Raw genomic sequence first — 22533 nt, 5'->3', positions numbered from 1 at the left:
AATCCTCGGTGGGAATTCCTGGAGCAATCCTGCAGCAGCCCTCGGTAGGAATTCCTGGAGAAATCCTCGGTAGGAATTTCTGGAGCAATCCTCGGTTGGAATTCTTGAAGCAATCTTCGGCTGGAATCCTGCAGCAGCCCTCGGTAGGAATTCCTGGAGCAATCCTCGGTATTAATTCCTGGAAATATCCTTGGTTAGAATTCCTGGAGCAATCCTCGGTTGGAATTCCTGGAGCAATCCTCGGCGGTAATCCTGTAGCAATCCTCGGCAGGAATTCCTGGAGAAATCCTCGGTAGGAATTCCTGGAGAAATCGATAGGAATTCCTGGAGAAATCCTCAGTAGGAATTCCTGGAGCAATTCTCGGTGGGCCTTCCTGGAGCAATCCTCGGTTGGAATTCCTGGAGAAATCCTCAGCGGGATTCCCTGCAGTAATCCTCGGTTAGAATTCCTGGACTAATCCTCGGTGGAAATTCCTGAACCAATATTCGGTGGGAATTCCTGGACCAATCTTCGGTGGGAATTCCAGGAGCAATCCTTGGTGAGAATGCTTGGCTCAATCTTCGGCTGGACTTCCTGGAGCAATCCTCGGTAGGAATTTCTGGAGCAATCCTCGGTTGGAATTCCTGGAGAAATCATTGGTAGGAATTTCTGGAGTAATCCTCGGTTAGAATTCCTGGGCCAATCCTAGGAGGAAATTCCTGAAGCAATCCTCGGTGAGCCTTCTTGGAGCAATCCTCGGTGGGAGTTTCAGGAGCAATCCTCGGTAGGAATTCCTGGAGCAATCCTCGATGAGAATGCTTGGATCAATCTTCGGCATGACTTCCTGGAGCAATCCTCGGTAGGAATTCCTGGAGCAATCCTCGGTGAGGATTCTGCAGCAATCCTCGGTAGGAATTCCTGGAGAAATCCTTGGTTGGAATTCCAGGAAAAATCCTCGGCGAGATTTCCTGCAGCAATCTTTGGTAGGAATTCCTGGACCAATCCTCAGTGGAAATTCCTGGAGCAATCCTCGGTGGGAGCTTCTGGAGCAAACCTCGGTGGAATTACTGGAACAATCCTCAGTGGAAATTCCTGGAGCAATCCTCGGTGAGCTTTCCTGGAGAAATCCTTGGTAGGAATTCCTGAAGCAAGCCTCGGTGGGAACTGCTTGAGCAATCCTCGGTAAGAATTCCTGGAGCAATCTTCGGTGGGAATGCTTGGATCAATCTTCGGCTGGACCTTCTGGAGCAATCGTCGGTAGGAATTTACGGAGTAATCCGCGGTTGGAATTCCTGGAGAAATCCTCGGCGGGATTTCCTGCAGCAATCCTTGGTAGGAATTCCTGGAGAAATTCTTGTAGGAATTCCTGGAGCAACCCTCGGTTGGAATTGCTGGAAAAAGCTTCGGCGGGATTTCCTGCAGCAATCCTCGGTAGGAACTCCTGGACCAGTCCTCTGTGGAAATTCCTGAAGCAATCCTCGGTGGGCTTTCCTGGAGCAATCCTCGGTAGGAATTTCTGAAGTACCTAATCCTCGGTTAGAATTCCTGGGCCAATCCTCGGAGGAAATTCCTGAAGCAATCCTCGGTAAGAATTCTTGGAGCAATCCTTGGTGGGAGTTTCTGGAGCAAATATTCGTGGGAATTCCAGGAGCAATCCTCGGTAGGAATTCCTGGAGAAATCCTCGGTTGGAATTCCAGGAAAAATGCTCGGCGAGATTTCCTGCAGCAATCTTCGGTAGGAATTCCTGGACCAATCCTCAGTGGAAATTCCTGGAGCAATCCTAGGTGGGAGCTTCTGGAGCAAATATCTGTGGGAATTCCTGCAGCAATCCTTGGTAGGAATTCCTGAAGCAAGCCTCGGTGGGAACTGCTTGAGCAATCCTCGGTAGGAATTCCTGGAGCAATCCTCGGTGAGCCTTCCTGGAGAAAATATCGGTGGGAATTCCTGGAGCATTCCTCGGTGGGAATTGCTTGAGCAATCCTCGGTAGAAATGCCTAGAGCAATCCTCCGTGGGAATGCTCAGAGCAATAGTCGGCGGGACTTCCTGGAGCAACCCTCGGTGGGAATGGCTTGAGCAATCCTCGGTGGGGCTTTCTGGAGTTGGAATTTCTTGAGCAATCCTCGGTTGGAATTCCTGCAGCAAACATCGGTGGGAATTCCTGAAGCAATCTTTGATGTGAATTGCTAGAGGAATCCTCGGTGGGAATTTCTTGAGCAATCCTCGCAGGGAATTTTTGGAGCAATCCCTTGTGGGAACTCCTGGAGGAATCTTCTGTGGGAACTCCTGGAGGATTCCTCTGTGGGAATTGCTAGAGGAATCCCTCGAGGGAACTCCTAGAGGAATCCCCTTGAGAAACTCCTGGAGAAATCCCTGTGGGAACTCCTGGAGGAATTGCTTGTGGGAACTCCAGGTGAAATCCCTCGAGGGGACTCCTAGAGGAATCCCCTTAGGAAACTCCTAGAGTAATCCCCTTATGGAACTCCGGAAGGAACCCACTGTGGGAACTTCCGGCGGAATCCCCTGAGGGAACTCCTGGAGGAATCTCCTTATGGATACTCCTGAGGAATTCCCTGAGGGAACTCTTGGAAGAATCCCCTGAGGGAACTCCTGGAGGAATCCCCTGAGGGAACTCCTGGAGGAATCCCCTGAGGGAACTCCTGGAGGAATCCCCTGAGAGAACTCCCGGAGGATTGCTCTGAGGGAACTCCTTCTGGAATCTCCAGAAGGTACTTCGGGAGGAATCCTTTGTTGGAACTTCTGGAGGAATCCCTCGAGGGGACTCCTAGAGCAATCCGCTTAGGGAACTCCTGGAGGAATCCAGTGTGGGAGCTTCCAGTGAAATTCCCTGAGGGAACTCCTGGAAGAATCCCCAGAAGGATCTCCTTCAGTGATCCCTTGTGGGAATTCCTGGAGGAATACCCTATGGAAACTTCTGGAGGGAACTCCTAGATGAATCCTCTGAAGGAACTCCTGGAGGAATCCCCTGAAGTAACTTCGAGAGGAATCCCTGACGAAACTCCTGGAGGTATTCCCGGAGGAATCCCTGGGGGAACTCCTAGCTAGAGGAATCCGTGAAGGGAACTTTAAGAGGAATATCCTGAGGGAATTTCTCTGTAGGAATCCTCAGATGGAGCTCCTCTAGGAATCTTTAGAGAGATCTCCTGGAGAATTTCGCAGAAGGAACTGCTTTGGGAATCCCCAGATGGCCTTTCTGCAGGATTCCTCAACATAGTTTTTCCTGTATGTATCATTGTATCTAAAAACACTATGGATGGGAATACTGGACAAGAAACCCAGTTATTTACCCTAATACTGGCAGCATTCCAAGTTTTAGGAGAAAAATGAAGGCGTCAAAAAAAGCTTTGTTACGCCACAAACATCTGATTCCTTATCCCGTTCCTTCGATCCGGCGGCGGAAGTCCTTAACCCCGACAAAATCCACCTCCATCGGATCCAAAAACATTTCAGCGAGCTATCGTTTTCCACATTTCAGCAGCACCGGCTAAATATGTATCGGCAGAAACGAGAAACCAAAACACTGCGCACGTTCGTGAATCTGCTACCAACGCTACCAATATTCCAGCAACTGCTCCGTCGCTAAGAATCGGTTACCCACTGTTGGCTGATTTCTTGGATATAATCCTGGTACTGCACTCCGTCCGGATGTTTCTTTCCGAAATTCTCGCGACTTTTCTCAAATGCTGCTTCAGCGAACGTGTCAGACCACTTGGAAAAACAGGGAAAAACAAACGCGCATGACAGTTCATGCGTCATAATTGATTTGGAACAAGCAAAATCTTGGTCCAAATCCAGACAAAAATGAAACAAAAATTATGCTAGTTCCAAAAATTTTGATCGGGAAACTGGTATAAAAAGTTTTTAGAACAAGATTTACACCACCGGTGCATGCCGAGATTTTTCATTTGGTCCAAAAATTTGGAACAAAACAAGGATTTGGACCACCAGTGAAGTTGCCCTAATGGTACACTTTTCAACTATTTTTGCAGTACAAATCAAAAGACGATTGTTTTGACCATCGTTCAATTAAAGGAGACAATCCTAATACAAATAAACAGCTGAGATATTAACGAAAGAGAGGAAAACCAAAGAGAGCCTCTCTTCTGCAGATAGGACCTTTAGACATGTTCGGCCTGAAATATTTGCAGTTTTTGCAGTGAAGAAAATCAAAAACGAGCACCGCCGCTAAAACTAAAACGACAATCTTTCCGTGTAGAACTTATCGAAACCCCCTCGTCGCATTGATCGATTTTACCGCCGCAAACTGGCTTGAAAATCGCTTCCCCGACCGGACGTGACGAAAACGATACAAACCCAAGATCGGTAGAGAGTGCGCACCGCGCAGACGAAAGCACAAGAAGAAGAAAAACCCAACCAACACTCAAAGAAGCTCGTCCGATCGGGAAAAACTCCAAACTCGGAACTCGGTTCAGATTTTTCAGACGGTTTTTGCGACGGTAATCGAGTGTGAAAATGTCCTCCTAGTGGGTGCAAAGTGTAGGCAATCCGGTCACCAGTGCGCGAACGTTGAAATTCTTGGTTGGTGGGATAGGCTTTCCCGAGGAAAAGGCAGTGCAGCGCTCTGGACAAAGTAGCGGAGGAAAAACGTAAGTACTACAAGGCAGCTCTCGGTCGGGATTGTGTTTTTTCTTCCCTTTTTCTTCTTGGTTTTCTTTTGGGGGCGCAGTGGCAGGGAATTTCGTGTTCTCGAAAAAGGGAAAAAAGCCCCGGGATGGTTTGGTATTTTGAAAGGAAAGTTTTGAGGCCTCGCAAAATCGGTGCAGTATTTGGCCTGGCAGGGTTTTTTCGCAGTATTTGGCCTGCTAGGTTTCTTTTTTCAGTATTTTGGGTGTACTCCGCCGCGGTTTTGTACGCGCGTATTGGTACTAGTGAAAAAAGCCATCATTGACTTCTTTTTTCTCCATTCCGTTCCCGTTTGCGAGTGTGAGTGTTTGTGTTATTTTTCATGGAGGAATAATCAAGCAAAAACTTGGAAATTTTCTGCTAAAAATCGGTAATTGGTCAATGTTTGTTGAGTGTTTTGTGTTTTTCTAGAGAATTTTAGTGAATTCCGAACTTCTAGAGCTATTTTTCAGTTTTTCAGGTGTGAAAGTTGGAAGAAATCCGAAGAATGCAAAGTGGAACGGGAATGTCTCGTAGCGGATGAAAAAAAAAATGAAGAAAACGGAAGAAGATCAGTGCACGTAAAGGGAACAAGAGGAAGAAAAAAAAAGTGTTCGAAGATTGTGTCATAAAGACGATGGATTTTTTTTTCCATGCTATGGACGCGGTTCGACTGGCTGAAAAAAAAATCCGTCCGTTGCAGCAAGAGAACTGGTTAGTGACCATGAACCCTTGGCAGAGTCGCGGAGTGATGACGAAATCGTCAATTTATTACGCAACAAAAACAAGCTCGATTCACGGGCCAGACGACGGAATCGAAAACTTCTGAACCATTAAAATCAATCAACTTGTGCAGAGGAGCAGCAGTGAAAGACGAAAAAATCCGCGAGTCCAATTGCCGTTATCGGATTCCCGTCTCGCGAGCAGCTCCTCTTTCTAGCTGGCTATTGCAAAGCCTACTACTGCTGCTGCTGTACCTATTCCCGTCTCCCGCCGTCGTCGTCATCGAACCTATTGAGGTCGCGAGGCTGTGTGCGTGTCGGTTTTCATTAGCGCAAATAAAAAACACGCAAGTACTGCTGCTTCCAACCAACCAACCAACTCGCGACGACGGAACAAAGACACACGAATCCGAACCCCATCATCAATACGACGTCGATTCGCTGGCAGACAGGGATGATAGCGAACGCTGATGTTAAAAATGGTGTCTTTCCTATGAGACCCATGGAAAAACAGAGGGCTCCTTGGATTTGAAGTAGGATGACGGCGGATAACTAAAGTCATTTCTAGATCCCCTGTCCTTTGTGTAACGTTTCAACTGGGACAAAGCCTGCTTTTCAGCATGCTGTTCTATGAGCATCCCACAGTTATTAACTGAGAGTTTCATCTATCAATGATTATTTCGCCCCCTTAATGCTAGAACTAGGTAACTCGTTTTGGAAAATATGGGTAAAAATGGCTGGTACATAAAACTTATCCTGCTATAAAACAAACACTTTGTCGGTCTTAAATGAAGCATCATTATGTGTTTTTGTAGTTTCAATCGACAAACTTTTGTTTATTGTGGTGAACGTTCAGAAGTAAACAAATTGCTCGCGATTTCGCAAAACCAGTTACCTAGTTCTAGCATTAAGGGGACGATTTGGCATGTGTACTTAATGTGGCAGGAACGAAGATACTCTATGCTCAAGAAAGTCAAGTAAATTTCCATTACGGAAAGTTCCTGGATCAACCGAACCCGTCATCGTTACCCTGACTTGATTCATGATGGGCTGCAGCTCGTCGCGGCGAGTTTACGCCGAATGGCGCTTATTCGCCCTTACTAGTCTCGGTCCTGGGCCAATCGCTTCCAGTAGTTCTGAACGTCCTTAGAGTCCTTAGATCCTCATCAGTTGCAAATAGGTCACCTCCCACAGAGATTTTCGATCTCGTTGATTTCATCCCGCTCGTTCAGCTTCTGGTGATAGTCAGCAATCATATCGTCTGCTGAAAAACGCTGGATGTTGCAACGCATCGATCGCCGGTTGAAACAAACAAAAGTTTTGCAGAGCACTACAAATACATCGTATCTCACATTGGGCGACACATTACGGTCAAATATTAGCAGATCCCAACAAATGCTCGGTTTTTAGTGTCCGCATCGGGCTCCACGTTTGGGCACCGATACGAAAACTAAAATGGAACATTACAAATGCACAAAACATAGCATGCAATACAGCACAAATTGTGCCCAGTTATCTGAATAGAGTAGTCTAATCCCAGGATGACGAGGTTTCATTGAACATGATGCACAGAACAGATGTGTATCTTCGAACAAATGTGAAGTTTCGAGGTGGAAGTAGTGAAATTTCCACTTGGAAAACTACACTGAGCCAACTCTCTCGATCGCAGTTATGTGCCAGTCATATATTTCTGCACTATTGGAATATCATATGAATCTAATCAAGGGTTGAAAATGTGAAGTGAGAGTTATATGCGACGCATGTGGTATGACTCTCAGATGGCCATGATACTGTTATATGCCATGCATTTTGCTTCTATCATGTGGGCTGGGTGCACCAATGTATATGCAACTCCAATAATATCCTTCATATGTTGAAAAAAAGTTTCCTTGGCTGGAGCGGGAATCGAACTCACAACGCCCAAATGACCGACGCCGCTAGCCGCACGACCACGAAGCATACTTACTGGAATTGCGGAATTCTGCAAAACATGTTCCACTTCATCTGCCAATGTTGCTTTTCCACCTGGCCAAAGTTATATGCACAGCTAATGTATCGATCGTCCGCTCTTAACCGAAATATTCAGAGCCAGTATTACTTTAGCTTACATACCTAAGGCATGTTTTTATCCCAAAAGCTGGCAAGCGGGACAAAACAACTCCAAAAGCCTTCAGACCCATAAGCCTTTCTTGTGTTCTGTTAAAGACCATGGAGAAAATAGTGGATGACTTTGCCAAGTCTACCAGCTTAGTAGAAATGCCTCTAAGCAAGTTTCAATTTGCTTATCAAACAGGCAAATCTACTATAACAGCGCTACAGTCGCTAGTCGGCAAAATTGAGAAATCGTTCCAAGCCAAGGAAATAGCCGTGGTTGCTTTTCTCGACATTGAAGGAGCATTCGATAACGCATCCTACAGCTCAATGCGTTCTGCAATGGAAGCAAGGGGCTTGGATAAATGCATTATTGAATGGATAATATCGATGCTTAGAGATCGAGAGATCTCTTCCGTTCTTGGAGGTGCGCAACTATCAGTAAGATCTGTGAAGGGCTGTCCTCAAGGAGGAGTACTATCGCCCTTATTGTGGTCTTTGGTAGTGGACGAACTCCTTAAAAAACTCATCAATCAAGGCTTTGAGGTTATTGGATACGCAGATGATGTAGCTATTCTGATACGTGGAAAATATGACGACACGATATCTAGCCGGCTACAATCTGCGTTGAATGTTACCATCAAATGGTGCCGAGAGGAGGGATTAAACGTAAACCCTTCAAAAACTGTAATTGTACCTTTTACTAGAAGGTTAAAAATAAATCTTACTGAACCTTCTTTAGATGGAGTTCAAATTCAGTTCTCAGAAGAAGTTAAACATCTTGGGGTAACTTTGGACAAAAGACTGAATTGGAATTCTCATTTAAACAATGTTTTAACCAAGGGTACCAATGCCCTTTGGGTTTGCAGCAAAGCCTTAGGAAAAACCTGGGGTCTTAGACCTAACATGATTCACTGGATCTATGCTGCAATAGTCCGGCCTAAGATTACTTATGCTTCACTTGTTTGGTGGCCCAAAACAAATGAGGTAACCTGTCAAAAGAAGCTAAGTAAGTTACAAAGACTTGCATGTATATCTATGACAGGAGCAATGAAAAGCACTCCATTAGTTGCTTTGGATGCCCTTCTTAATTTACTGCCATTGCATCAATTTGTTAAACTACAAGCGGCAAAACGTGCCCTGTAGTTTATACGTTACAATAAAGTCCTAGACGGGGATCTTGCTGGACATTTGAGGATCATCAAAGACTTCAAATTAAACATGGACATAAAAACAGTAGAAGATTGGATGATAACGAAGACCAACTATGATGTTCCCTTCAAAGTGGTGAAACCATGTCGCTATGTTTGGGATGCTGGTGGGCCAAGTTTACGTCCAGGTTCTATTGTATTTTATACTGATGGGTCCAAGATGGGAGAAAATACTGGAGCTGGTGTTTTTGGCCCCGGTATCAGTAAGGCTATACCAATGGGATGCAGTCCCACTGTATTTCAAGCGGAAATTCAAGCCATTCTAGAGTGTGCCAACATTTGTCTGAAAAGAAATTATAGGTTTGCCAAGATCTGTATTTTTTCGGACAGTCAGGCGGCTCTAAATGCGCTAAAAGCTTTCACGTGTCAATCAAAGCTAGTGTGGGAATGCATTATTTCTCTGAAGCAATTGGCCAGTAGGAACGAGGTAACTTTATACTGGGTGCCCGGTCATTGTGGAATTCTGGGAAATGAAAACGCCGACAATTTAGCTAGACAGGGTGCGGCATCAAGCTTTGTAGGCCCTGAACCTTTCTGTGGAGTTCCTGAGTGTGCTCTTCGGATGAAACTAAAAACTTGGGAAATGTCCACGGTAGAATCTAATTGGAATGCCACGGATACATCCAAGCAAGCAAAAAGGTTCATAAAACCCAGTGCAGAAAAAGCCAGGTCCATACTGAATCTAAACAAAAGAGATCTCAGGGTAATTACTGGTCTGATGACTGGCCACTGCCCGAGTAAATATCATCTAAGTAAGATTGGAAAAATCCAATCCTCCGAGTGTCGTTTCTGTCAAACGGAAAACGAAACTGCCGAGCATTTACTCTGCAACTGCGGAGTGCTGTACCATCACAGATTGGCGATATTTGGTAAAGGGTTTCTAGAGCCCTTGGAAATTTGGAGAAGTAATCCCAACAGGGTAATAAACTTTATAAAACGAGTTGTGCCTAGTTGGGATCAGGTGTTACATCAACCATTGTCCATCACAGCTCAATTGTGACAGGATACTTGACTAGCACCAAATTAAATATGGGTCATACCACAATATTCCTAAATAATGGACGCAGTGGTTAAAAGGCTCTACAGATGAGGAAAAATGTATCGATCGTGGAATATGCATATAACTCCGATATGCGCAAGTGTCATTTAGATTTATTGGAAGGCTTTTCAATCGGAACTGTTTATGAAATAATACGTATAACGATTCATTTGAAGTGAACGTGTCAGACTAGAGGTACAATGTATGTGTGGTGTCTGATAAAAAAGGCTCTTAGAATTATTTCAGTGTAGATTGGAATGAATTTACATGGGAAAATAAAAAATCATCAAAGCGTGCTACGCCGCCTCCCTATGCTCGCTGTAGGCTAAAGCTTGACTTCCACCATCAGGTTCGCTAGTGTTGAGCTATCGAACGGGCAGTGCTTTTCGTGACGAAGATTCACCCCCGTGCATGATGTCTACTACCTGAAAAAACCGGGAATCATGGAATTTTAATTAAGGGTTCGTTCAAATATTACGTAACGCAAAATTTGACAATTTTAGACACCCTTCCTCCCCGATGTAACAATTTTTGTATGGATTATTTAAATGGTTGTATGAAGCGTAACATAGCGATGGACCCCCTTCCTCCCCCTTTAACGTTACGTAATATTTGAACGAACCCTAACAGGGAAAACCCTGGAATACTCAGGGAAATTTTGCTCCGATGAATAAATAAATATCGGGTTGTATGAATTAAAATTAATGAAGTTTACTTCTTGTTGATCAGCTCAAACGTAGACTGCCCCCACTCGCAAAACAGTCCCATATGAATAGGAAACCCAGCAAAAATGGGACTGTTATGCGAGTGGCGGCAGTAGAGTCAACAGAGTTTATACATTGTACATCTACAGAATAAAAAAGTTGTTGAAGAGTAGGTAGCGTTAGTGTGTGCATCCACAAAAAATCCACTACAAGGATTTTTCTAAGGTTTGTTCTGGAAGTTTTTTAGAAATACCTTTTGCATTGCCTCCCAGGATTTCTTACAAGACTCCTTCCGGTTTTTTCGACGTTGTTTTTCATGATACCGTAAACTGGGGTGTAGTTGATCAGTGGGGTGAACCTGATCACTCAATTATCCACGGATATCGACTTCCAAGGAAGTTACCATTCCATTTTAATGTTATGTCATTAGATTGTGAATGGTTAAAATATTATTGTTGCTTCCTTGAAATTCGATATCCGCGGGTAATTAAGTGATCAGGTTCACCCCCACGGTGTCAAAATCTCGATTATTATCGAACTTTTATGTACCTCGGATTCCTCTTCGAAAATGATTAGTATTTCGGCTGTACTTTCCTCATCGGAAGACTGAAAAATATTCTATCGGAGAAAATTTTCCCATACATTTTGAATAGGATGTTTTTCGGCTCAAAACTTTACCTTATGAATTTTGGTATGGAAAATAGCTAAATAGGTAAATAGGTAAAATAGGTAAATCAAAATTTCTCCGATCGAGTATTTTCAAGCTTTGCAATTATAAAATATAGCCGGAAAGCTGACATTCTCTGAACAAAGTTCCAAGGTACATAAAAGTTCAATAATAATCGAAATTTTGACACCGTGCACCCACTGATCAATTACTCCCCAGTTTACGATATTCGTTTCTGAAGTCCTGGAGATTCTTCCGGATTCCTATTTTCAAGAAGTCTTACCGGGATTCCTCCAAAATTCCTAATTTTTGACTGATTTCTTCTAGAGTTTTTCACGGGATCCTACAGAATTTCTTTGCAGAACTTTCCAGAGATTTTCCCGACACTGCCGTGCGCAGCATAATTGTCCCATAGTCTATGGGAATCTTTATTAACATTGAGACAACTATGTTGCACATGGTAGCATAGTCTTTCGTGGGATTTCTACGGAATTCCTCCTGCGTCTTGCTCAAAGACATTTACTGAGAGTTCTGCCAAAATTTATCCTGACATCTCCACAACAGTTTCGCTCAGAATATATCAAAGATGTTATCGCGGGATTTCTTCTAAAGTTTTTGTATGGATTCCTCATGAATATTTTCCGCGATTACTTCCGGCATTCGTCTTAGAATTTCCCCAGAAAATCTTCCCGGGGCTTATTCCAGAGTTGCTACGGGAGTTAATACTGGAATTTTTACTAGAGAGTTTTGAGGGATGTAAAACATGAAGCATTTGAAGGCAAAAGGGTTTAAGGGTCTTTACACAAATATTTCCTCCTGGGATTTATTTCGAAGTTTCTCCGAAATTTCCGTGAGCTTACTTCTAGAGTTCTTCTCTGGATTTCTATAGAAGTTACGGCTTTGATATTTCCTAAATCAGGCCAAACATTTCAATAGGTCCTATCTGCAATTGAGAGGCTCTCTTTGTTCACTTTCTCTTTCAATTATTGCAATGTAATGGTACACTTTTCAACTATTTTTGCAGTACAAATCAAAAGACGATTGTTTTGACCATCGTCCAATGCAAGGAGACAATCATAATACAAATTAATAGCTGAGATATTAACGAAAGACAGGGAAATTAAAGAGAGCCTCTCTTCTGCAGATTGGACCTTTACACATGTTTGGCCTGAAATGCGGGGTTTCTTTTAAAGTTTCACTTGAGATTTCTTGGACACGAATGCCAACTTTTTTGGTAAAGTGTCTTTAATAAAATATAATAATAATAAACTTGAGATTTCTCTTAGAGTTCTCCTGGGACTTTTCTTGTTTATTTGCCTAATCAACAGGCCGAGCTAAGATTTTTTTCCTTCTGGGATTTCTTCTGGAGCTATTGCTATAATATTCTCGAAATTCTCCGGCAATAATTCACGAAATTCGTTGTAAGAAATATTAAGGAAATTCAAGGAGCAACTGTAAAAACCTGTGAGAAATTCCGCAAAGAGATCCATGAAAAATATTGGAAACCCATCTTGAAAAAATATCTAGAAGAACTTCTGTACAAATCCCGAGAGAAACTGATGGAAAGTTATTCCGTCGAATCACTAGGAGAAATTCCTGACGGAACTTTGCATATATTTTGGAAGGAATCCAGCGACAAACAGAAGCATATCGGGAAAACCTTTTGAAGAAATGCAATCCCGAAGGAACACCGAACAATTTTCGCAAATAACTATTCATGGGAACCAATACGTAATAAACCTCTGGATGAAAAAAATCATCGAAGAACACATGCGATTAATTCTGTGAGAAACTGCAACATAATTTGAAGGAGAAATTGTGATAGAGATCCTTTGAGGAATTCAGCACAGAAAACACAGGGTGGCCACCCAAACGGGAATACTGGGAAAACCGGGAATTAACCGGGAATCGCAAACAACCGGGAAAATACCGGGAATTTGCTTAGAACATGAACTTCCTTCTTCTTCTTCTTCTTTATGGCTCGACGCCCCCACTGGGACTTGGCCTAGCTTCAACTTAGTGTTCTTCGAGCACTTCCACAGTTGTTAATTGAAGGGCTTTCTTTGCCTGCCATTGCATGAATTTGTATATTGTGAGGCAAATACAATGATACGCTATGCCCAGGGAGTCGAGAAAATTTTCCCGACCGGAACGGGAATCGAACCCGCCGTCTCCGGATTGGCGATCCTTAGCCTTAACCACTAGGCTAACTGTAGTTGAACTTACCTTGGTAATGAAAGTCCAGGATAATCATTATTATTCCATCTATATAAGAATCATTGTGATTTTACAAGAACAGGATCTATCAATACTAGATCCTAGATACTAGATACGGAGATCGAAAGCTAAACCTTGAATAATCACACAACATGTTGAAAAAATCGCATTTTGTACTCAGCACGCTTTTGCTGCATGGCCAACTGCGTGACTGATGGAAGGTCAATCAAATGATTGACTTTCACTTTTAGAACGATAAGGATTTTTAATCTAAAAAACTTTATAAATATGTTGATTCCTTGATGTGCGAGGAGTAGTAAGGACAAGTAAATATCTTGGATAGGCAGTCAGTGTATTGTTCTACCTCAGACATTGCAGAACAAATCTTGTCACTAAAAATAATATATTTTTGAACACTTTACATTTCCAAATCTGTATGATACTAGAAATCTTCCGAATTCGATCGTTTTCAAGAATTTTTAATGTTTTTTTCCCGGTTAACCTGAACATGTTTCCCAGAAATAGTATAACATTGATTATTGCTGGTAGCCTAGAATCTCTCTTGGTGATTAACCAAGGCTTTCTTCGCAAATTTTTCAGAGATTTCTCAAGACATACATCGACTGATTTCCACAGGAATTGCTCAAAACATTCCTCAACTAACTTTTCCAACTACAATTCAACAAATTCAAGACAATCTAGCAATTTTACCAATAATTCCTAAAGACATTCTTTAAAGTTACATGCATTTATTGCAAGAATTGAGTTTTTAAACTAAGAAAAATTTAGTGATTTTATATCTTCAAACGAAAGAGCACCTTTTTCTAAGCCTCTATGATTTTTTTTCAGATTTTTAGAACTTTGTTTTGATCCCTAAAATCAATTTCAAAAAGATTTATTCAAATCACCTATTGACAGCTAGGCAACTGCTTGACAGCTTCGCTCAGTACAAAATCCGACGAGGGGTGATTCGACAAATCGCTCCCATACTAACTTCAAATTGATTTTTAAATAGGTTCCCGGGCTCCAAAATTCATGAAAATTTGGATTTCGGCTCAGTTTAGCGTGCAGATTCAGAATATGGAATTATCTCAACATCGCTTAAAAAGCCAATTTCCGGAGTGATTTATTTGGGAATTCTAACAATATCTCCCGCGGATCTTTAAAATCTTTAGAAATCCTTCTAGGCATTTCTATCTATTCTAACAGAAAACATTATCAAGAATCCAATAGTTATTTCAAAGTGTTTACAAACAATTAACGTAGATTACCATTACTAATTTGTTCAAGATTTTTTCAAAAAAATCCTCTAGTGATTTTCGAGGAATTGCTTCAGTGAACTCTAGAGAAGTCTATTCAAAAATGCGATATGATTTTTCTCCAACTATTTCACTTGGCATTTCCATTACAAATTTCTACCATAATTTTAGTATGATTTTCTATAAGATTCTAACAGCATTTCAGCCAGAGTTTTCCTCCACCAAAAACTTTGGCTATCAGTAAGATTTTTTTCCAGCTTCACAAGGATATTTTCACGGAAGTTCCACAATTATAGTTTTTTTTTTAATTAGCTTGAAGTAAATGTAGAGCATTGATGGAAAAGTCAAATTTCATTTCTCAGTAAAATGTAAATCGAATCATCAATTTATATTAAACTTCCAATAAAGCGAATTTAATATGTATAAAATTTCAAAAATATTTCCTTGAACCAAGGATCGGTATATTCGCCTCACTCCATTCATATTCACTCCTCTTTGCTGAAGCGAATCGAAAAAGATGCAGCAAACGGATCGTCATGTTCAAACACGCAACCCCATCACCAGTGGGAAGCGATGAGCCAACTGCTTGACATGAATATTCGTTGCCATTCGTCGCAGTTTGGATCGCAAGCGAATGAATGATTGGCGAATGGTGAAGAATGCTGGTGAGCGATCGAAGCGGCTATTATCATAAGTAGAAGAGAATTTCTGCATGTAATGCATACATTTTTACTGTATTGTTGTTGAAATGCTAGATTAGCAAAGAAAATAATTCGAAAACATCAAAAATTCGTATGCACAATATCAATCGCATCACTCACGAATCGCATTCGCTTGCGATGCGAATGTGGGCGAATGAATAATTTTCAAGTGTGGCTTCCCACCATTCGCCGGAGTTTGCTATCGTCGCTGACAAGCATACACACGAACTAAAGCGACAACCGTTCGCTGGTGACTGTCTTCGAATGTGGAAGAAGATGAAAAGTGGAAATCAGGAACCCTGCCTTGAACAATATATCATTTTTTCAGGATTGAAGAAAATGTCAGTTTCATTATAAAATTTAGCTTTTATCATTTTTTTTTCTATTATATTCTGCTATTATCAACGCATCCCCTGGCTTTCGCCCATCTGCGTTGTCTTTTCACTAGGCAATACGTCTACCAATTGATGTTTATGGGCTTGCCGGACCAAGTCATGCTAAGCCAAACATCAATTTTTTTTTTCTATTATAAATGTTATAACTAGAACTCCCTGCTTAAATGTTTTTCTGTATCACTTAACAAATTCAGAAAAGTGAGAAAATTGAAAATAGTAATGACAGTGTTTCGATTTTACCATATAAATAAGTTTCTACAAAACCGGGAAAAAGTTGTTGAAGAACCGGGAAAAACCGGGAATTTATTTTACCAAGTTGAGTGGCCACCCTGAACATCCAAGTTCAGTTTCAGAACTGTGTAAGTCAATTAACGGCCAATCACAGCAACTCTAGTAATAAATTACAGAACTAGTTTGACTGCTGAAGAGATCGTTTACTGCCCGCTAATGGTCCACTGCACCAATTTATGCTGGCCTGCTTACTCTCACAGAAAATTTGACGTTTGAGCGGTGCCGACACCTCTCAAACGTCAAATTTCGTGTGAGAGTAAGCAGGTCAGTATAAACTCGTGCAGTGGACCATAGGTTATGGGCCTGCGCGAATTACCCTGCCAACCGATCAACAAAGAGAAGAAAATTGTTTCAAGCCCGAAGAAAGTTTCGAAAAATCTTCAAGAATCGCAACTACGGGACGTGGAAGACGAAGGTCGAATTTTTGATGGTTTGAAACGACTTGCGACGATTCGTGATCGCAACCAGGCTTGATAATCCTCCTCGAAATCAAAAGAGTTTTGCAACATGCTCTAGAGCGGTGTTTTGCTTTTGCCTCGTCGCGAGGGAGCGAACGAACCCCAAACAGAGAGGCAATAAAAACTGAGCGAGGAAGAGGGGAACGAAAAAAGAGCCGATGATTATTTCGGGTTTTTGAGTGCGATTTTCGCCTCGAGAGTCTTTCTTTGTATGGGAGTGGAACTCGCGAGAGCTTTTTGAGTGTGAGTGGACGTGAGAAGCACAACAAGCAATTATGAGTGTTGGACGAACTCCTCGCTGCGCGGTAAGCTCTCGCTCGGTGCTGTTGAGGATTTGCGTTGTGATTTCTGAGTTTTATTTTCACTCCTCAGAAAATCGCTTCCTCATTTTCTCGCGAGGGAGTTTCTGTCAAGCCTGATCGCATCCAGACCGGCGGTGGCGGCTTTTGGAAGACAACCAATCAAGAACTCAAGTACGTCCAAGCAGACATGGAACGCTCCTCGGGACCACTATGTAGAAGCCCCGAATCAAGTTATGATTACCAAGATTCCAGGGAGCAGGAATTTTCGTTGTTGATGTTGCCGAAGGTTTGTGAGCGAGATGCGTGGAAATCAATTCCAACGCGACGTCCAACATGTGTGTGTAATTCTGGATTACTTCCTGACGTCGGGCAGGAGCGTTGAGCAGAGCGTGGTCCATGACGGACGTAAGAAGATCATCACAGGAGGAGTAGGTTCCTACAGGATAGTATGGATATCTCCGGAGGAGGAACGCAGTAATGTTCTCCTTTCAGATATGATGTACGTCCCACAGCCAAACCTTGTTTCTATGAAGAGATTCGCCACCAAGAGTGCCATGATCGTGTAGCGGATGACTGCTTGCATACTTGGCATCGTATTCTTGGACATCGCGAGCCTGATACGATTCAGGCTCTGGAGAGAAAGAGCTAGCCACTGGAATTCAAATCGAAGACCGTGAACACTACGTAATGAGCGAATCCTGCTTGGAGGGACATTATCCTCACGGATGTTTGTGGGCCGATGCAGACGCGGACATCAGGAGGTTATCATTACTTCCTTACGGCGATCGATGACCATTCCCGGTACATCATCGTGTATTTTCTGAAAAAAAAAATATGGAAGTTACTGAGTAGATTCAAGACTATGTACTTGTAGTATGCCAAAAACACCTTAAGAAAAGATCCCAAAATTATACGATCGAATCAAGGGGGTAAGTACCGGAATGACACTCTGGATCGTTATTGTCGTCAAGAAGTTCACCACAGCGTACAACAGAACGGAGTTTCGGAGCGTAAAAATCGCTTACTAGTGGAAATGACCTCACCTGCTGGATGATTCTTGACGCACAGTTACCGAACAAGTACTGGGTCGAAGAAGTGAATACGGCCACATACGTGAAAAACCGTTTGTTAACGAAGCCTATACCGTCTACCCCGTACGAACTCTGGATTGGAGAAAAGCCTGATTTAAGCCATCTCAAGATATTTGATTCGTGGGTCTACGTATGAATTTCATCGGAGGATCTATGGAAGGACGAAGTGAATGATGAGTAATCCATCTCAAGCTGAATGGACGGAGGCCAAACGAAAGCTACGATATCTGAAGTCAACTGTAGATTTTAAACTGGAACTGATCTGGCTGCAGGCAGAAGCTAATGAAGGACGTAAACAAGAGAGCCACCGGACTGATTTCCGTCCGAGAAGACAACCAGAGCTGCATGGTGATGCTACGTGTCGAGGGATGAAGCCGGAGTACAGAGCACACACACGGTTTAACTTCATCCGGGATATTGTGAGTAGAAACGTTATCGATGTCGAATACTGCCCTGCAGGATCAATGATCGCCGACGCTCTGACTAAACCTTTGTCGGTCAAACTCAAGTGCTATCGGAAGAAGATGAGACTTCAATCATTACAACTTGAGGAGGACGCGAGAAGGTCAAATATGGAACCTTCGTCAGTACAATGAGCGCATAATGATTGGATTGACCATCTTCAGCCAAATATGTCTTTCATTCAGAATTATGCCAAATAACTTACGCCAAACGGTATCATGACAAATCGCATTTTGCCAAACGGGGGTAGACCCTTGCTACCTAAATCTGAAAGGTTTCATTTTTGAGTGTCCGCAACCAGCCCTGGCGCGATGTGTCGACGGGAAGGAAAATAACATGCCAAATGGCTCGCCTGCGCCTGTATGGGTGTTATTTTTATATTAAAACACTGAATTGAATTCATTTTTATCTTGTTACAATTTTTTCGCCTGCTCTCGTCCGCCGTCTCTTCGGGGTTTAAAAATAACATCAAATTCGAGTGCGAGGTTCTGATGCTTTCGCGGCGATTAAGCTGCTACCCTACGAGAAAGTGGGATGTATGAATTTGTATGGCCACCGCCGCTTCCGGAAAAGTCATGTTCAATCAAAACCAAATCTTTACGCGCAGTAGGCGCACTTTGAATGGATTTCGCTCACCAGCAGAGGGAGCAGTGCGAGTCGCATCCATTTTCTATTTTTGCTGATTTGTTGGCATACTGCTTGCTGATGGGTGCAACTGCGAACTGAGAAGAACGACGACAACAACAACCCCGTCGAAAGAAGAATGCGAAGAAGATGGATAAAATTGATTCCGCCACGAATTGAATGGTATCGTCGTCGAGTCGTCGTGGGCGGAGGAAAGGGGTGCGGACAAAGAGCAAGAGGAACGAAGAAGCAACCCTGGGAACGACGAACGCGAGACTCCAACCAACCAACGAAGCGCAAAGCAAAGGGCTCCCGAGTGAGGAGGAGAGTGTTCCGCTGCCGTTCGAAAGGTTGTCAAACGAGAACAAAATATGTGTACTACTATACACAATAATTATTGCAAGTTTTGTGTAGTTCCCTTTGCCAGAGGGAAACGGTGGTGGTAGTTGTGCAATCGGACGTTCGAAACGCGACGAAGAAGCGTAGAACGTTCATAGGCAGCGAAGTTCAGCTAGCTGCCTTGCACAACTACAAACGATTTTTTTTCTTCCTCTGGCACTGTGGGTTTAAATTATGGGCATTTTGGCCATGAAGGGTATTCAAATTTCGTGAGGATTCGTGATGTACGTATAGTCGAAGGGATGCACGCGCGGGTAGTCAGCAAGACCATGGTGAGGGTTTGATTCCCGGTCGGTCCAGGATCTTCTCGTAATAGAAATACTTCTTACTTCCTTCTCTAATTCTCACGGAACCTATCGGAAGCAATCCATATACGGGAGAATAGAAGTTCTCACCAATTCTTAACAAAGGAAATTTGTAAACAAATCACTATCACGCAGGTATACCAATGATATGTCAACGGACATCTCTATGTCATCCTTATCGGGCAGCTATGTCTTTCTCGACATAGAATATGAAGAGATAAAGATGACATTATCTTACCTTAGTGACGTGATTGAAAGGTGGAAGCAGTACTTCTACAATCATTTGTAAAATTGGTGTAAACCTGATTCCATCTATTGCATTGTGTAATTGTCAAGCTCTGATTTTGTGTTATTCAAAAACAACTTACTTTACATAAATTTGGATACGAAAATTTTCCACAAAATCGATCCCACTGTTCTGGAGCGTTGTGTGAAAAAAAATGTTCGATTTCCTTCGTCTTTCCTTGTGTGGGTGTATCCCGCGAATGAAACCAAGATATAGGCAACGACGGATGGACACGCAGAGCTTTGCTCATTTGCTTCTTTGCAAAACTGTGCTGTGCTCTTTAGATATATACAGAGAGTGTGCACGAATATGGACACATAATAATAATAATCACACATATCCAGACGCAAGCGAATGGCGACGTGTGCGATTGATGACTTGTGTTGTGAAGTTGTGAATAAGTGAATTGCTGGCCTCTGCCACTAATGCCTCCTCTTTCAGAGTGCAGTGTAGCAGCAGCACCGAGCGATTGATGTTTGAAACTGGAAGTACAAGTATGCACGCTGTAAAATAATGTGTAATATCGACAGGATCCCAACATCTTCCACATTCGCGACTGGTGAGCGGAGAGCGACGGTTTCCAACGCCAGACGTGGAGATGGAATATTTTTTCTAAGGAATGTCAGAATGCGCATGTTTATTGTTAGCTTTTTTTCTCGTCGATGTTTATCCTCATCTTGCGTTGTGTGTTTTCTATGGGTAACTTTTTTTTCGCTCGATAACTCGCGCGCACTCCGTGTCCGTGTCCGGAGGTGCAAGTTTGAAAAATGCTTCACGGCTGGAAACCTGAACACACTCGCCGTGTATTTTCTCCTGTGTGAGCTACTAATTCGATTCCTTTGGTTTTGTTGGTTTACTGTGCCATATTATCTAGTTCACTCACACGTCCAATTGCAGTCACGTCAAATGGAAGGCAAAGATCGATATTTTTCTCCTAAGGGGGTGGTATTGCTCGAGTGTGGGCTGTTATTTTCTTGTAATGAACATTGTAATTTGCCTTGTTTTGATTAATCTTCATAAATCGTTTTGAATAATGAAGAATCAATGCTTTGTTTAAGATTTATTGTACAACTCTATCATGACTCATTTGATTCAGCATGTTTTATAACATACGGCTTAAATATTGCAACAAATCATACAAAACTGATATTCCATTATTCTTCATTTCTACATGTTGTAACAACATTTCCACCTACCTACTTATGTTCAATGTTTTCACATATTCTGGTTTATTTATTGAAGCTTTGCACTTATTTGTTCTCCGTTCAATTTGTTGAGACAATCAAAACAACTTTTGCTATAGATCATCAAAAGTTCGAGATATCCGAATTTGGGGTCGGATCCGGATCCTTTTTCGTTCTATTTGGAAAAATATCAAAGTTTTCAGTTCGGGAAGCCTGAACAAGATTCAATCGGACCGAAACGTTGGACAAATCAAAGTCAAAACTAATATGAAAATCCTAAGAAATACTGTTCACCTTTTAGATGGATTATTCAGTTTTGGCTACGACTTGCATTGGTGTTGGTGTAAAATTTACTTAACGTATTCTTCTTTGCGCATTGTTGGTTTTGTTCATGTTTGTTTTTTTTTTTCGAGGGTTTTCGGATCGTGCCTCGTTTACATGCAGCATCGACTAGCAGGCCGAGGTAATGTGCGCTGAATGGTCGATGGGCTACGTGCCGAAAGCAGTGCAACACTAACGAAATAACCTGCAGAAAATGTGTATGATTTCGTACCTTTTGTGCTGTCTATTATGTTTATTGGTTTGTTTTTTACCTTCTCGTGTAGCCGCGTTCACAGCTACTGCTACCTCGGTATTATTACGCACACCCATAATTGACTTTCCTTCTCCTCTGTGTCATCCGAATCTCATCGGCGGTGTCGAACGGATGGAATGAGCTCTTCCAGCACAGCATCCAATCCCGCAACTTGTCGAACTGCCTATAATGCCAGATGCTGACCTCGAACGCGAGTAGTCAAAGAGCAAGGGAGATGTGAGCGTTTCGGAGAGTACAAACAAGTAAAGATGTTATTACAGAGGATTCGAAAAAGTTCACTTCCAAGACAATAAACAACCACAGCCACCATATCGACGGATAAGATGTATGCTTTGTTGGTACATGCCAAGAAGAAAGAAACCTCGAAAGGGAAAAAAATGGTGGACCAAAGTAAATTGCAGTTATGTTTGCTCGTTTTCCATCTCTCTCCTCCGCTGTGCACATTCTCTTCGGTTTCTCACTTGTCCGGCTGTCCGCCGCCGTTCACCAAAACCGCTCGGCTCGGGTTTATGAACCGACAAATGCACCGTACCTATTCGTTTGCCTGGCTTTCTTTTAGCTTTAGCACAACCAATCAACCAGCTACAAGCATCATGAAATTGCAGTTAGTATAGCTTCGAAACGTTTGAGCAATGAAAAATGAAGCCACAGCTTTGGCGTTACGACAAAGTTGGCCATGATTTGCCACAGATACACGCATATGCTTCCTACCCGGGTTTTGTACCAGTACTCTCGATACTCGGAGATGACTACTACGATTAGTGTCGTCTATATGAGAGTTAGCCAAGTGTTTATTCATCGAGAATTTGATTTCCCTCTGATATTTTGTTGTTTAGTAAGACTCGATTCCTCAACACTATTTCCACGTACTAATTTCCCCATTTTGTTTCTTTTTCTGACTTTCCAG

General features: G+C 42.5%; 1 protein-coding gene and 1 long non-coding RNA gene across 6 annotated transcripts in view; one reads left to right on the top strand and one right to left on the bottom strand.

Annotated features, from left to right (window-relative positions):
- Window positions 1–4327: 4327 nt before the first annotated feature.
- Window positions 4328–22533, top strand: part of LOC109407558 (uncharacterized) — a 48465-nt gene continuing 30259 nt past the window's right edge. For 2 of the 5 annotated variants that reach the window (XM_029864560.2, XM_019680627.3), the window contains exon 1: window positions 4328–4607. The gene's annotated coding sequence lies outside the window, so the exon portion shown is untranslated. Of the gene's footprint in view, window positions 5015–5096; window positions 5338–22533 lie in introns of all 5 variants that reach the window. The other 3 variants (XM_019680628.3, XM_029864557.2, XM_019680629.3) reach the window with 3 other exon arrangements.
- LOC115262213 (uncharacterized) lies at window positions 5465–22525 on the bottom strand. The gene is made up of 2 exons (XR_003895190.2): window positions 21625–22525; window positions 5465–21557 (listed from the first exon to the last, which is right to left on the bottom strand). It is a non-coding gene; the product is annotated as an uncharacterized LOC115262213 (long non-coding RNA).

This window comes from Aedes albopictus, chromosome 3 (genome assembly GCF_035046485.1).
Source record: "Aedes albopictus strain Foshan chromosome 3, AalbF5, whole genome shotgun sequence".
Taxonomy (NCBI): Eukaryota; Metazoa; Arthropoda; class Insecta; order Diptera; family Culicidae; genus Aedes; species Aedes albopictus.
The sequence above is the reverse complement of the archived record's forward strand: the minus strand, read 5'-3'. Positions and strand labels throughout refer to the sequence as shown.